Source organism: Grus americana, chromosome 1 (genome assembly GCF_028858705.1).
Source record: "Grus americana isolate bGruAme1 chromosome 1, bGruAme1.mat, whole genome shotgun sequence".
NCBI classification, from domain to species: domain Eukaryota; kingdom Metazoa; phylum Chordata; class Aves; order Gruiformes; family Gruidae; genus Grus; species Grus americana.
Genome location: NC_072852.1, coordinates 88,422,062 through 88,436,866, shown reverse-complemented (window position 1 = coordinate 88,436,866; position 14,805 = coordinate 88,422,062). Strand labels below are relative to the sequence as shown.

Here is a 14,805-nt window from a genome sequence, read left to right as displayed (position 1 = left end):
GGCCATGAAGCTGATCAGAGGGCTGGAGCACCTCTCCTGTGAGGACAGGCTGAGAGAGTTGGGATTGTTCGGCCTGGAGAAGAGAAGGCTCCGGGGAGATCTAATTGTGGCTTACCAGTACCTGAAGGGGGCCTACAGGAAAGATGGAGAGGGACTGTTTATCAGGGAGTGTAGTGACAGGACAAGGGGTAATGGGTTTAAGCTGAAGGAGGGTCGATTTAGATTAGATGTTAGGAAGAAATTCTTTACTGTGAGGGTGGTGAGGCACTGGAACAGGTTGCCCAGAGAGGTTGTGGATGCCCCATCCCTGGAAGTGTTTAAGACCAGGTTGGCTGGGGCTTTGGGCAATGTGGTCTAGTGGAGGGTGTCCCTGCCCATGGCAGGGGGGTTGGAACTAGATGGGCTTTAAGGTCCCTTCCAACCCTAACCATTCTATGATTCTATCTGCTGCAGTATGAGATAAAACTAGAATGGAGAAGACTTCTATGATTATGTAAAGGTCAACAGACACACAGTTGTCACAGTAAAATGTCCTTTTTTTTTTAGGTTTTAAACAAAGAAGCAACATTAAGCAACTACTTATTATAAAGTAATAAATTAAAAAACATTTAAAAGAGAGCAAATCAAGAGGAATAGTTTGGAGTACTGTTTAAAAAGTGACTAGTGTCTGAGGCACTAGCCCTGAATGACAGATAAAAACTTCTTGAAGGGAATTTGAGAGTGTCTGTCTTGGTGAAAATACACCCCCTCCCTGTGTAATTCTGATTCTGTTGGTATGCAGCCTAATTGGGGTGAAATAAGGCTATTGAGTTTTCTTAGGGTGATGACAGCAGCGGGAACATACAGCTGCATTGTCCAGATGTGTGGCATTGACAGGCTGTTTTATGACTATGTTTTTTACAGCTTGTTTCCACTAAATTTCATACAAGTCACTAACATCTGGGCCGTTTTCCTTGGAGCCTCATAACCACTTTATTTACTGCGAAAAAAATAAAATAACATAAAAATACCATAAAAAGTTGTTATATGTTTCTTTTCACTTGTGTTGTCTCTGTAATAAAGTTCACCTATGTAGGAAGCGCTGTTGAGGAATAATATAACCATAATATTTTCCTACTTTTGTTTTTAAGCAACCATCAGCTTTATTTATAACCATGGGCTGAATTAGGTGTTACTCAAATGTTCTGACATATTTCTCCTTTCCCCTCTTGGAGCAATTACAGTTGGGCACATATGGTGTCAATTTTGCTTGCTAACATTCAGACAATGAAGGTGCACACTGCATCTCACTGAACTGTGTCTTGTCTAATGCAAACACCACCATTAGCTTTGAGCTTTCATAGTTTCTTGCCCAGCTTAGATATTTTCACTTCTCAAGTAAAACCTAGGTAAGCAAACGTAGCCACTAAAAATGCTTCTCTGAATAAAACAAAGCCAAAATGGAATCCAGACTATTACAGGCCAAATTATTCTTTCATAGAAGTGAAAGCAAAGTACAGAAAAAGAAATCTCTCAAAATCCAGATTTTTCTGAATCGTGTAACAGGGAGACAAAACAACCAAAATATTTGCATTTATAAACCCTCTCAAAACAATCTTGCCCCTCCAACACTAATAAACCTTATGATCTCCGTGACATACACATAGGAAAATACATCATGGTTAAGATGGGTTTTGCTTTACATCTTTTGTATTCAGAGTAAGACTACTTACTGGCCACTATCTCAACAAGCCAACCATAGAAGACTTCTGGAAAGACTCCCATCGACTTCAGAGTCATGGCAGAAAATCAAGAATATGTTAAGAACAGACTTAAAAACTCCAACAGACTGTAGGCACACTAGAAACTACTAGCTATTCCAACAAAAATAGTCACCCAGAGCTAGCTACAGAAAATCTGTGCTCTGAAAGAAAGAGACTTTGGTAGAAATATCATAGTAATTTCCCTTAGAGAGAAAAATTCTCATATAGTTTTTTCTTGCAGAAGTGGTGTTAACAGCCTATGGAAAGGGATGCTTCCCAATTGCCTAATCTAGATGAGTTGCACATTTCTTGACACACAATAGAGGGGAAACGGAGGGATTCTCGAAGGATTCCTGAAAAGTGTATATATAGTAACCTGGCTCAACGGCTGTTGCTGATTTATTGTTCATGGAAGAAGGAAGGAACGCTTAGACTCTTTTACAACCCATTCTTCCTGAGAAGTTCAAAGCATTTTACCAGTCAAAAGCAATACATCATGATTATTCCTATTTTGTAGATAGAGAATGAAGAAATGAAGAGGCTTGTCCAAGGTCTATACTGAGCTGGACAACTCTGAGTGGGTGTGAAGGACAAAGTTTCTTATGTGAGGCGTTAGAGTAGTACAAACCAAACTATTTAACAGAAGGACATTCCATGACTGTGGAGGTCAGATAAATAAGACAATGATAAAATGAGCACACTACATTTGGCAATACAAAGGAAGCAAATAGTTTTTCATGCAGCAATGTAAAATCTGCTTTATGCATATACAAATAAAAAACCAGTCCTCCATCACTGCTAGTTTAAAGACAGAACATAGATCAATCCATGCACAGTAGATACAAGAAATTAAATTTATTACACTTATGGATGTTTACTTCATCTGTGGTCCTGTGAATTATGCAGGCTCCTGGCATAAACAGTTAAGAATCCAGAGCTTCAATTAAAAAAAAAAAAAAAAAAAAAGCTGAAGACAAAGTCTTGGTAGGAGTACAGAAGGAATTTTTTGGGATACTATGAAGTGGATTAATTTCAGATTGACTACACTTCACCCTGCCAGTGATGACCTTTTTCTTATGTGAGAAACCATGGAAACTTGGATGGACAAACTAAGTTAGGTAGGGCCTCTTTTCCTTTAAAGGAAGAAGGAAACTTAGCATTCCTCACACAGCAGGGGTCACATTTGTGAAGTGCAGAAGGGCTTCAGTGATGCAGTATTTGATCTCATATGGTGGCAGTATGAACCATGCAGAGATTTAGCTGCCTGGTGCAAAGGGCATGTATTTCAAGCCATTCAAACACTGCATGAGCGCTTGTAGGTGACACTATATTGTTGGCAGATGCCAGTGCCATTGAGACAGGAGATAGGTCTTAGAAGTTAGGGAAACATTTAAAGCCAGTCTTTACAGTATCTTTCTTTGAAATGCCTCCTTTTCAATATACAGAACCACTGCGGCTGCTAAATCATAATCAGAAGAGCTTTTGAAGTGATAAATTGCATTATCAACTTTCACAGCTTTATCATTACTTGGAACTAGTAGCATCATTTGCTATGAAAAATGGTCCATCTATTTCATAGTGTAGTTCTCCTATGTCCAGGATGAGCTTTCTAAAGCCCTGTCTTCCCTCCTGTTCCTGAAACTGTAAGAAATCCAGACCATCAAATACACCTCAGGCTCACATAACACGTCCTAAAAGAAACATAATTGCTACTAGAAGAACTTCTTAGTAAATCAAATCCCTTAGTAGGTGACACAGTTCAAGTCAATTTGAAGTAGGCAAGCCATCAGTCAAGAGGCTATACAGATTACAGGTACCAACCAAGTTATTATTTACTGTTCAAATGTGTTTTCCTGAGCAAGCTAATAAAAGCAAGGGGAAGAAAAAGCACAATCTTTACAGTCTGCCATCAGTATTGTGAATCCCTCACAAGCAGCTTTCAAGACAAACTATGGAACAAAAGCTGCATGTGTCACACTGATAAATTTCTTCTGTTCAAAGAAGACTTCTTTACACATGCTATTAAATATTTCTGAATCTGCCATCATTTCATTGACTACAGCATACTATGATTGATCATTTTGAAAGAACACCAGGAAGGCATGGAGCTGACTGAAACAACTTCTTTCAGATCACACCTGCAGTGTGTTGAAAGGTAATTTAATCTCTACTATCAGACCATTCACCTAATTTCATTTTTCCTCTCAGAACCTCTTCCCAACTATGCTGTCAAAAGATCACTTTCTTAATCATTATCCTTTATTATAGAATCATAGAATGTGAATTAATGACTCACAATTCAAACTGAGCTTAAGGACTCATATATATCAGTAAATCAATTGCATATCTGAACAAAGATCCATACAGAGCTTATGTATCCACAAGACAGACTGTAAAACTTAAGCTAAAACAATGAATCATCTTTGTTAATCAATGAAGACTCTACCAACATGTATTCCAGAGAATGAAAAAAAATTAATTAAAGCAGATTTGATGACTCCTTCTGCCCCTCAGAGCTGTTTTCAAACAAACCTACTAAAATAAGACTAGGATACTTTCACTATTGAGCAATACTGAACAAATATGTGTGCTGTTCACATACTAAATATCTGCCTTTCTATTACAAGAACAGTTCTCAAAGCAGCAGCAATGGCTGCTTGTGTCCTAGAAAAATATGTTGTCACTCATATGAGTGAGTCTGGTTTTTTGCCAAATCACAACACAGCTTGATCTGGTTAGCAGAAACCTAGTTAGAAACATCCATTGTAAGAAGGTCTGTTCTTTAAACTGCTCTCTACAGAAAACGTGCAACCCGAGGGCATACCTTAACTGGTTTAATCTCAGTAATGCAGGAGAACTTTGTAAGACATGTGAACAGCATATGTGTCTTAGTGTTACAAGTATTTAAGTAATGTGTTAAGGGAAACACAAACAAGTGAATAACCTAATTTAAGTAAAAATGAGAAACTACATTACATAAAAATTAGGATGACTTTTTACCTTGGCTCATACAAGAGCTCTCACCATCTATGAAATGTACCTCCTATGACTTCCTGACCACCTAACTGCTACCAAAAGGATCTGCTTTAAGGGAAGAAAAACCACGATACGAATATCCAGTGATTCCAAAGATCAGTCATTAGCATTGCTATCTCAGGGAGGAGGAGTTTTATGCACAGGGAAAGTTTTTGTATGCAACCCTTCAGGTACCTGTTTCCTTTTAACACTCTGACTGGGGGAAGATAGTTGAAATAGCATTTAAATGATTTCTGAAGAACTCGTACAGAACTCAGACCTTTTTAAAAAGACAGGACAGGCACATCTGCTGTGATCTGTGCTCACATGAGACATACTGCTAAGATGAAACCTTGAAATGTTTACATTTCACTGGTATGAATCTGCCCAGCAAGTCTTTCCATTGTGGAGTAGAATAGTTTATGCTTCTAAGAAGTAAATTTGCTCCAGTAATTCCAGCCAACTGGATCCACACGATGAACGTTGCAGAGCTAAAGGATTTAGTCACGCTTCTCTAACGTTGCATCTGGCTAGAAAGAGAACCCAATCAGAGGTGGAACAAAATAATTTAAGAAGCAAAGTTGTCTCATCAACATCTCGCCAGAGTTTTCTATGAAGCCTCAAAACTCATGGGCCAGGAAGTCCCAATGGCCTTGTGGGCTTGGCACCACAAAACTCCTAGGCAGGATCTTTCCATCTTGGTCCAGTTTTACAACAGGGATTTGGGCTTTTTTTTTTTCCTTTGGTGATAAAGGATCCTGGGATTAGTTGCTCTAATTGAGAAAAATGACACTTACACTCTATTGTCCTTAATTAATCAATTATAGTCACCTGAAATTTTTGAAGGCAACAAAACAGAGAACAGCATTTCCTTTGGCTACTCCAGAGGCTCCCTCTCGACCCATGAGCCTTTCATTATATTTTTTCTCCACTGTCCAGCTGAGGAGGGGAGTGACAGAGCGGCTTTGGTGGGCACCTGGCCTCCAGCCTGGGTCAACCCACCACAAAAAACAAGGTCTCACTAGTGATCTAAAGCAAGTTTTAGATAGATAGATGAGTTTCAAAAGGTATCAAGTTTCTTTCCTAGAAAAAAAAATTGTCAGCAATTTTTAGGTTTATGAAATGGCCTCAGGCCAAATATTTACAACTAACAGTGGTAAAATAGCAATACATGCAGAGAGCATTACCTCTAGAATCCTAGAATTACGATTATGAGGAAGAGTTGCTATTCTGAAATGGAAAGAAAAGATTACATGTTCAATTGTCTCATGTAAATAATAGAACCAGACCTCTCAGTTTTTAGGAAACAGAAAATTAGAAGACACAGATTGTTTTCCTGCCAGTAGCTCAACATTTTTTGCCCCAGTTTCAGCATTTAGAAATCCTGGTACTTCTAAATGTTACATATTGTCCTTAGAGGGGGCCCTGGAAAGGGACACTGAACTGGAGAGACTTTAGAAATTGATTGCAAACAACTACAATTTATAGGTCTGATTGGTTCATAGTAACAACAGTTCAGTCTCGTGGAATAAATAAATCCCAAATGGAAAGCATATAATTTGATAACTCAAAGGACTACACACACCACTATTGATGATGCAGTGGCATCAGATGCTTTGACAATGCCAAAGACTGATGCAAAAACATGGTGGTATGTCTTTAATCTGGGTAATATTTTATTCTCTTTAGGTGGCACGGGTTTCCTATATTTGAAATAAAAATCCTTTTGCTGTTATGCAATGTTTAAAACTATTTACCTGATCATAGGCATGCCGCTGATGCCACTAGGATGACCTAGGTCATTAAGATATCCATACTGGACTGGGATGTAGAACACAGAACTAGGTGAAATCTTTGCTGTTCTGGAAAGGCAGCTGAACTGAGGTGAACGCCTTTTCTTTTGTCAGAACATTTTCTTTTGTTTCCATTTGGCCAAGTTATGAGAGGGCATTTGACAATGATATTCTACTCTCTTTGATATTGGTGCTAGCAAGGCAATTTTCTGTCTAAGCAATTCAGCAAGCACTGAGAAGTCCACCAGTGAAAGGCATTATGAAGTAAGAATTAAGGTGAGCAGGACAGGTAGGAGCTCATGTAGCTTATTCTCAGTGAGTTCCAGTAAATTCTTCAAGATGTAGGAAATCTTGGAATACCTTAACATTATCTAGGAGGAATGTGGATAACCCAAGTTTGCAGTTCATCTGAAGATACCAAAGATTTGTGGCCTCGGGCATGATAGTTGTCTGTTTGGAATAGTTTGGCACAGCCATAAACTGTCCCTATTGAGTTGGCAGCAGCGCAAACCGAATTGCTTTTATCTCCTGTGAGATAAAGAGGGAGGTAAATCTAACCTCAGCTCAAATGCAGACACTGGTAGTCTTCCATAAGGCTAATTCGTATTAATATTCACAAATTGCTGATGACCAATGGGAGTTGCGAAACTTGCTAAACCTAAAACAAATTTTTTCCTTAACATCCTTTTAATTAAACTGACCTAAATACTTGGACCCTGGAAGCAGAGCAGGTAAACTCTCCTCAGAAGTCAAGACAATAACTACCTCACATAAATGTACCACCTCATGCAGTGGGATCATTTACAAAACATACTGTATTCTGTACTACAATGTACCTGGTAGGAACTTGGTAACAGAAACAACAGAGCTGAAAACAGATGAGCAGGTAGAGCCCACAGCAGGATTTAAAGTCCCTCATCCTTCCCTGGAGCAGGTACCTCCCTAAAAGCCATCTTCATTTAACAACAATTCACAACTGTTTCTTGACCATTAATCCTCTGCATATCCATACAGTGTAAGGGCCGAGTCCTTCTGCAATAAAATCCTCTTAGCTTGCATCCACACAGCAGCACTTCACAAAGGCTGACTGGAGAACTGTTCTATTTTATTACAACATTTAAGACTGCAGGATTTGTTTTGCTCTGTATCAGAATGAAAAATAAAATCAAATCTTTCTATCCATCTGACCATTCAGCATGGCTGCCAAAGTTGTTTTTACCATCAAACTCTCTCATCAAATTAATGACATCAGACAAGTTTTGGCTCCTGAGCTGTTCCATTTTATAACAACTTTTTAAATTATTTTTGTTCTACAGCGGAATGAAAACAGAATCTTTCTAACCTTTATTACAAAATAGAATTCTATTGATATACATTTTTAGACTGAGAAGGCTGGGTTTTAATACAACTATCTCTACTTTTGAGAAAGACTACTCTTGACCAGAACCTTTCTGATGGTGTTTCATCAAAATCTATACACTTCCACAAAAATATTTCACCTTTAATTCTATGTTTCCACAAGAAACCAAAAGGCTTCCTTAAAAACCCTGACTAACATTATTTCTGAAACTTTTTTCTTCAGTGACACATACCCTGGCTGCTTACGAGTCTTTGCTCTCCTCCAGAAGCCACACAACTCACAACAGCTTGTACTTCTTGGGCGAAAATATTCCTTGCCATAAGTGCTATGTCTGTGACATTAAGAGTTGTGTATTCACATCAAGTTAAAACCAAAACTTCTGATTTTTCTGCCGTAGGAATTTACTATAACATCCTTATCACAAAATAAATGCATACTCCTTGTCCCTAGTGCTGCCCTCCTTTTTCTTTTCTTTTCTTTTTTTCTGAAGATATTGTTAGAGACAATGATGAGAGAGTCTAAAAAAGGGATGAAGATATTGTTAAGTCTAAAAAAAGGACATAAGAATAGAAAGGTATAAGATAATAGAAAATGTATGAGGTAGTTAAGACCTACTGAAGAGAGGATATAAAAGTTATTTAGAAATAGAATAGCTATTCTTAACTGGTTTCTTGAATGAAATTTATGCCATTGGGGTGAGTAATAGAAGGTAGTTTTCAGTAATTATGCTCATGCACAGACACATTTTTTAATATATATATTAAATATATATTACATAGCTATATACCATACAATTATATATCATATAACTACATAAAATACAATATATAAATATATATTAAAAACTTCATAATACAGTAAGAGCACCTATCCCAGGAACTACACGCTCAATTCCAATCTAAAATGGACCTTCTCTTTGCATCATGACGTTACCAGCACTTCAAATAGTCTTACCAGCAGCAACCCTCATTTCAGAAGTCTACATTCTACACATTTCCAGCAAAGCATTCACAGAAATGCTTAAAGACTGCTTTAAATCCGCTACTTCCTGGCTAAATTAATTCCATTTTTTTCCACTTCAGCTTGTTCATTGATATGCTTTGCTGTCCTACGGAAGTTCTTAATATCTTGGGCTTTGTATTTTGTGTTGGAAGCGACAGGAGAAGAATCCGTTTCATTTACACCTAGAAAACCCAAGGAGCCTTCTGTCTCTGCTACAGTCTATTCCCTATTATGGCAAGAAGTACTGTGAACATTACACAATTTCCCAAGGATTCTGACAGCACAATCTTATGGAAAAAAATAAACCAAAGAAAAAAGCCCATGTACAATATAAATAATTTTAAAACAATGCAAGATTCTATTTCTAACCAATAACCTTTTTGTCCTCAAAATGAGCTCTCCAAAGTGTGAATTAATTAAGATTTGTATGCAAGAACTCAGTTGAATTGGATTTTAATGGCAAAACTGTGCATATTATACTTGGCAGTAGATGGATTTAATTTGGGGGTCTCTGGTTTATTTGTTGAAACTGCACAACTAAGTTGGTATCTCAATATGTCTGGTGATATGCATTGGCTGTTATGTATCTTGACTTAGACAGTAAAACTGGCACTTCTGCTTTTACCAGTCCAGAAGTTTGATGTATCTAAGTTGATACTACTTCCCTGTTAGCAAGGAGGTAAAATAAAGCGAGGTTTTATATGAAAATCATTTGCCATGCTTATCTGGAAGCAAGTAAACAGGAAAATCAAACAGGTCCTGTGTTCAGCCAGCAATGATAAGAAGCAGAACAATTCGTAATCAAAATGCTATATTCTCTTCTGTTTAAATACTAACAGTTCCAGCACGTGACATGCAAGCTAATGTTTGCTTGTTCGTCACATGCAAGAATCAAACAGAGATAATTCAGTGCAATCAGATGGGTAACAAGATCCTGGATAGCCTGATTTAAGTGTCCTCACTATTTCAGACTTAAGGAAGAAAAGCAAGAAAAACAGGAGAAAGACAATATATGCCAGCAGATATAAGGACAATAACATCTTTTTTTTTTTTTAAACTGTATGAGGAAAAACTGTCTTTAAGATGACATTGGTCTGGTATTAAATAGAAAAAGTAGAAGAGTCAATAAAGATGCATGAAAAGTAGGGCTAATCAGTGATTATTCTGATCTATATTCAGAAAAACAACAGATAATATTGTTGTATCATTTCATTAATAAGCAGTTATTTCCAACTGTATGAATAGAAAGTTGCAAAAAGGCAGCTTTTAAAGCTAGGCATACCAAAACCCAGTAGACATGGACAATGTAATCAAAGAAGTATTAAAAACAGGTACCTGAGGAGCTCTTTAGATGATGAATATTGACTTTAAGCAACTCTTGGAGAACAAGGGCAGTTTTAAAGTAAATAAAAGAAAGCTGATGTCACACCAATGCTTAAAAAAGGGAAACTAGAATAACACATGTATTTGAAGTACTGGCACTGATCACTACAGAATAACAGAGGAGCTGATATTATTTCCTTAATATCCTGACAGAGGATTCAATGAACAACAAGTGAAAGGAAGGTAAAATAATTATTATGAATTCAATTTTGTTCTTTTTTGAAAAAAACAAAACAAAACAAAAAAGGTGGCCTTTTCACAAAGCTTTCTCTGGTAAGACAGCAATTCTAGTTGAAACAGATAATACGATACTGTGAAAAGCAAAATTCCCTAAATATTCTTTGACTATTGATTTAGAAAGCAGTGACAAAGATTAAAACTCCTTAACTGACATCTAAAAATGCAATTACAAACAAAGAATCATCATCAAACAAATACAACATATTGAGGCTACTCTATTTAAAAGTTTGTCAGCAATCTGAGAAAAGACACAGTCTTCAATTATAAGATCTCCAGAAGACACAATAAACATGGGAGATACAAAAAATGTAGTGGAAAACTCATTCATACAAAGAAATTTGGTTAATGTAGTTAGTATAGTGCAAGAAAGCAATATGATTTGATTTTGTTAAATTACAAGACATATCTTGAAAGAAAACAAGACCAATTTAGAGGATGGAGAAACTGTAAAGTGGTAGCTTTGGGAAGGACTCATTGGGCAAGGGTGAACCAATCAATCCAAAATTAGCTTTCAGTGTAAAACAGTAGCCCAGATCACTTACACAATCTTCAGATTTGTATACGATGAGCTATCAAATAGGAGTACATGCATTACATTAATGCTTGGTTTTGATATGTATTCAACAAAAACACTAAGTCCATTTGGTGTCCACAATTAAATAAAAATAATGAACTGTAAATGTTTGTTAGAGAAGATTCACAGACATTATTAAAGAATTGAAAAAATAAAAAGAAGGAATTTATTACACATTGCTAAATAAAGAGAAAATTAAGGGACAACTTGAACACAATCTCAGAATTTCTACACAGAGAAGATTAACTGCAAGATTTTATTTGATTTACTAAATACGTCTGTAAGCCATACATTCAAACATACATTTACACTGAAACTAGAAGTAACTTGTATCAGGAAAGATTCTCCCCAGAAGCAAATTAAGTTGTAGCAGATTCTCAATTGTTTCCAAACATTTAGAGAAAACATCTAATCTTGATTTTAAAAATTTCAACATACAGAATATTTTTTTTTAAATACTGTGACCTGTGGTACAGGTCATACTAGTCTCTTCTGCCAATAAAATCCATCTACTGATTTCATAGAACATAAAACAAGCTGGTGATAGCAGCATTGGTAAGAAATCCAACTCTTGGGCTACAGCATTTACAAATTTTCTTGTCAGTAGCATTGCTCACCAAAAATGAAGAATCAAAACAATTTAGTGATCTTATTTTGCACATATATATATGTATTTATTGCTTTTGCATTCAGTATGGTCTCTTGGGAAAACAGATCATATTTACACTTGAAAGTTTTGCTAGAGATGAAGGGAGAAGGAAAATCTTTCCAAAGCTCCTTTGGGATGGAAAAGATGAAGAGGAGAAAAAAGGCATCATTAAAGATGGCACAGGATTAAAAAAAAAAAAAAATTCACCTGCAGGAAACTTTCCTTTCAACTACATCAAACACTTCCACTACATTTGAGGTCCAAAGCCCAGATAGTCCATTTACCTTTTCCTTTCCAATATGAATGCCTTCTCCAACCAGCTCCTCCTCCTCCACCCACCCCCTGCAAATTATGGGACTTGCTGCTATCACAGACTTCACTCCACTTGTGTAATGGCCTCTTCCCCTGGATTGTGCCCATGTTTTCTACTTCCACAGCATACTATACAGAGCCTAGAAGAAAATTAATTTATTCCTTAGGTTTGTTTATATATATATATATAAAAAAATAAAAAATTCTGCCATGCCTAGGAGCTTTTCTAATTTGTAGTCACCTCTACCTGTCCTCAAGGAATCATAAGTCTAGCGAGGATTTCAGGAGTGCAGTGCACACTGCTCATGCTGCCTCCCATCCTCAAAATGCAGGAGACACCAGTAGAGTTAGCTATCTACCCAGTGATCAACATCTGAGAAATATTTATTTACAGCAGATTTATTCTGCTCCAGTCTCACAGAATTCTAAGATGAGAATGGGCCACAATTTGGATTTGGCAGCTGATTTGATAATATTTTTCAGTTTGACAACTATAGGTAGGAGCCTTGCTGTGAAAAACCAGAATTAATATATTAATTCTTGACAGGTAGTGGAATGAAGAATAGTATTTTTAATTGCAGTTAAGCCTTTTTGGTTACACAAGATGACTTGTCCTGGAGATGAGTCAGAGCAGTGTGGAAGGATGCTGCTCTTGCAAGACTTTAGTTTTGCTGGCTTCACAAGCAGAACACCACGTTTTAGAGGCAGCGATCTGGGATCCACATCCAAACAAAACTGCTCTAATCTCTGCTACTTGTGCCTTTTTCATCCTTCCATGATACTTTATCCAAGCATCTCAGCTTATTTGAGAGAACCACAAAGTTATTCCACATCTCTCTCCCTTCCATCCCTCTCTCTCTCTCACGGCCATGTCCCTTATTCAACTGTCCATTTTCGGCAATGCCATCTATCTACTTCCAGTCTTCTCACGTGAAGGGAGGACATGAGGTTCCATCTTCTTTCACAATTTTTCTCACCATGGAACTACTCCCCACCTCCACCTTGTCCCCTTATAAGTATGGGACAAGATTCCTATTCCTTCTCAAAATTTCCTGGGTAACATAAAGGCAACTTTCCTGACCCTGTCCCAGTGAGTCCCAACAAAACTGGAAAACAACTCATACAAGGAAAAAACCCAAACAAAACCCCTTCCATCCACACAGCCCGTAAACTCAATCTCACCGAATTTTCAAGGCGGGGGGGGGCAGAAATCAGCTTCATGAACAAATCTACTATGGAAAATTTAGGCTTGAATAGATTTTCAAAATTCAAAGTTTGGAAACTAAAACACTATCATGTTTAGTGGTGGTAAGTCACTTTAATTACACATGACATTACCAACCTTAATAGAAAGCTGACAAAATGAACAGGTAGATAAACAATAGAAGATACATACCTTGCATATGTATATACATATAACGCATATATTTTATTCAAACATACTGTAATTTTAGGTCTCATCTGCTGGAAAAACTGTACATGATAGATTAATCTCAATCATTATTAAATCTGTTGTTATTTTACAGGCAGCATAACATTTTCCCTTCCATATACAAAGAAAAAAAATTCCACGGCATTTTTACGAGAGACTCAGCCTAACATAATTTAATTAAGTGCTGGAATTAGCACAAAATTACAAATCAGAACTTCTACTCCCATCAAGTCACTTAAGAGACAGAAAAGGTGTTAGACACCTAATTCTCCTGGATTTGGAAATCTTTTAGCTACATAAACTCATAAACCCTGCCCTGATCCTCTTCACTTCGTACAATAAGAGTGATAGGAAATACAACCCAGTGAGACGATAGAAACTCTGAAGGGAAATAATTTAGAATAGACAAAAGAAATTATTTTAATATTATATATAATTAGGTTGCAATATACCAAAAGCAGTTTGTTAAAGTGTCTTGACTTAAAGCAGGCACTGCAGACTGCTGTGCTGAAATTTATTAAAACCCCCTGCATTTCAGTAGATGCAATGTGCAAGACCAATGACATGGGTAACAATGTTACTATTAATACCATTAATAACCACATTACTATGCATGTCATCAGTCCCAAATTCACACACATGTACACTTCATATGTTCAAAGACCATTAAGCTCCAGGAATCTCATTTACAGCCTCCCTAGAAATGAATACGCACTTGTGGAAATGCCACCGTGTTGAATCCTGCCACAGAGGAGAGAACCGTATGCAGTGAAGATGCTCCTCTCAGAAGAACATTTCACAACCCTGTGTTCTGTGCTAACCTCGTACTTGTTTATCCTTACTGCAGTGAAAGCTTTGAATGCCCAAACTGCACATGGACTTTAAGTGAAAACTTAGGAGCAAATTCTGCCCAGAGAGGCAGGATTGTAATATGCTTGCGGCAACATGATAAATCTTTTAATTTGCTACAGCCAGAACGGAAACTAAGTCCAAGCAAAAGGTCAGAACAAGCATTTTATATTCTCTGTTAAAGGAGGGGAGGAAAAAATGTCTTTGAGGAGTAAAGTAAGTAGCTAATGAGACACAGCACTGACAGCTGGAATTTAATAAGTATCCACTTCAGAAGGAAAATTGCTCTTAGTAATTAAATACAGGTATCATACAAAGCTTCTGCTTAGAGCTAGACTTCAAAATCAGTCAGTAGGACAGAAGGGGTTTTACATCCCAGGTAATATAAGGGTGAGTCTGCCTGGGAGGCTAGTCCTAAACGAAGAGGGTTAATTGCATAAAATTCACAGTCATG

General features: G+C 37.1%; 1 protein-coding gene across 1 annotated transcript in view; it reads right to left on the bottom strand.

The window, feature by feature from the left end:
* SPAG17 (sperm associated antigen 17) overlaps positions 1–14,805 on the bottom strand; it is a 118,004-nt gene that overhangs the window by 93,812 nt on the left and 9,387 nt on the right. The window lies entirely within an intron of this gene.